Source organism: Saimiri boliviensis, chromosome 3, assembly GCF_048565385.1.
Source record: "Saimiri boliviensis isolate mSaiBol1 chromosome 3, mSaiBol1.pri, whole genome shotgun sequence".
Taxonomy (NCBI): domain Eukaryota; kingdom Metazoa; phylum Chordata; class Mammalia; order Primates; family Cebidae; genus Saimiri; species Saimiri boliviensis.
In genome coordinates, this window is record NC_133451.1 from 96,329,860 (window position 1) to 96,332,729 (window position 2,870).

The window sequence follows — 2,870 nt, forward strand, 5'->3', positions numbered from 1 at the left end:
TTTTAATACATTAAAAATAATTTATCAGTATTTTCTAGCATCCAGCTCACATTCAGTTTTTTTCATTTGCCTCAAAAATGTCTTTTTGCTGTTGGTTCATTTGAATCAAGATCAAAACAAAGTTTTCAATTGTTAGTAGGTCTTTAAAGTCTTCTTGAAGCTATAACATAAATATGACTTTAAATATGTATGTTACTAAAAATTATACTCTGCCTGTTTTTAACAATGGCTCTAGTGAGATGTAATGCACTTAATGTCGCAGGCTGAAAAATGATACTTCTTCTCCCCAAGACAACAGACCCAAGTCCCTGAGACAAGTACAAAAAGGCAAGAAATCTAATCAGTAAAAGAGGAAGCTTAAAGATGTCTAGCAAATGTTTTATCTAGATTGAATCAAAGTCTTTTGCAACAATTGCTTAAAAATACCTTTTCTTCTTATTGTATATCTCATGTATTGAAATTAGACAATATGTTGTTTTAAAATTCCATCTTTTCTGAGACAAAAGATTTCTAGATTGAGAATGTACTTAATGGTCTGTCAAAATATAATTATGTCGTGTCTGATCCTCAGCAAACTAAAATATTCTTAAAGTTTTCATAACAATAAATAGTATTTTTTTCTGTAATTTAAAAATTATGCTTGAATGTACTAATTTATTTTTTAAGATTTTAAAATTAATTTTAACTAAAGTCATTTAAATATCTCCACTTCTGTTTTAGTGTCCTTTCTTTGGACCACTCTGATTCACTTTAGAGCCCCTTGATCATTGTTAATTTTAAATATGTTAAGTCTCTGATATCTCTGTTTCAACAACAACAAAAAGAAAAATTATGCTTGAAGACAGTTATTGTCAAACTACTATATGATTTTATGGTTTAAAACTGATAAATGAACACATGAAAACATTGACTAAAGAATGCTTATAACTAATAAGAAACTTGGATTATAAGACCCTGGAGGTGTTATTAAAATGAATATCTTTTAAATTTTTAAATAAGTTGCTGTGGTAGCATTTTCGTGATAGCGTATTTGGTTTAACCATTTTAACATCTCTATTCAGCAGTTTTAATCCTTATTTCAGTTAAATATGTAAACACAAATTTCTGCAAAATGTGTATAGTTTTGGATTTTTCTGTCAAGTACTTAAAATTTTTTTTGTAAATTTGACTTTACATAATGCAGGTAAGATATACTTATAACTAGCTGTTAGGAAATAGTATAGTAGAAAAGATGGATGAATATAACTTTTAAACTAAAACTGATTAATTGTAAAGCTAGCAGGGAAAACCAGTCTTGATCATGCTGTCACCTAATTTTACTTCTCAATTTGCCGATTAATTTGAACTCCAAATAATGTAGTGCAAAATGAAAACTGAAAATAAAAATTCTCAAATTATTTAGAACAATAATTTTATCTTCATTCTCTGCATTGCTTATATGGTTTTGTTTCCACATACAACCTGAGACTAGAAGTTAGCCTGTTGAAATTCCATGTGATAATTAATCATGCTTAAATTGGTAGCAAAAAGATAATTTTGGAAAATTCGTGTTTAGCACATGCATTAAAGGCTAAAATCATAATGAGTGATAACCAAAAATGAGACCCGACTAATTTTTCCTTTTCTACTTACCTTGCTTTATTGCCTTACATCCTATACACATTATACATATTTTTTAATTGTTCGCCACTAAATTATAACTTCCATGGAAACTGGGTATTTGCTTTGCTTCCTTTTCTATTCCCAGTGACAAAACAGTGCCTAGAATATGATTTTTAAAAACTCACATATTTGAAATGTTAGGTATCAAGTTGTGAGTTAATATACTATTTTATCCTTAAACAATTAAATTATTTCCTATAGATGTGGATTTATCCTTTTGTCTAGCACTTTAAAAGTGATATGTCTAAATTTTGTATAAACTTGGCTTAAGAATAGAGGAATAGATAAAAGTGTTAAATATTGGGAGACGACCTGCTTAGTGTTTCTTAAACCCAGCTCCAATAGCTTCACCTGCCCCCCTATGTTTTTTTTACTTCTGTCTCAAAATCTATCCTATTGTATGGGACAATTTGCAAACATTGAAGCTAGGTTGCCTTTTTGGTTCTGGCTGACATACCTTCTCTTTCCTACAGTTTTTTCCTTCTCTCTCTCTCTCTCTCTCTCTCTCTATCTTTCTCTCTCTCTCTTGCTTCTGTATTCCCATAGGTATGCTAATCTGTTTTTCCATTCACAGATTTCTGATCTCATTTCTATTTCACAGAAATAGACATGGCTCTTCCATCAATGGCAAAGTCCAGGTCATTTAATCATTACCTATTACTTGTTTGTTTTAACCTATCCATTAACTTGGGAATCACAAAAGTAACAATGTTAACTTTGTAAGCACATATACTAAAACTGAAGCGATACAGTGAATATTAGAATATCCCCTATGCAAGGATGACAAATTTGTGACACATTTTCTATTTTTCAAATAAGCCTATAAAAAGGTGTTAAACACTATACATCATTAAAGAACTGCAGATTAAAGGAGAGAATCACTGCACACTCATTAAAGTAACATCCAAAACACTAACAAAACTAAATGCTGACAAACGTGGAAAAACAGTGCATGATATGGAAGATTTCTCTCATTACTGGTGGGAACCTAAGTGGTACAGCACTTTTGGAAGACATTTTGATCATTTCTTTTTTTTTTTTCTTTTTTTCTTTTCTTTTTTTTTTTTTTTGAGATGGAGTTTCGCTCTTGTTACCCAGGCTGGAGTGCAATGGCGCGATCTCGGCTCACCGCAAACTCCGCCTCCTGGGTTCAGGCAATTCTCCTGCCTCAGCCTCCTGAGTAGCTGGGATTACAGGCATGCGCCACC

General features: G+C 31.3%; 1 non-coding gene across 1 annotated transcript; it reads left to right on the top strand.

Annotated features, from left to right (window-relative positions):
• Nucleotides 1–2,370: 2,370 nt before the first annotated feature.
• LOC120363773 (U6 spliceosomal RNA) lies at nucleotides 2,371–2,473 on the top strand. Its single transcript, XR_005579217.1, has one exon. It is a non-coding gene; the product is annotated as a U6 spliceosomal RNA (small nuclear RNA).
• The last annotated feature ends 397 nt before the right edge of the window (nucleotides 2,474–2,870 follow it).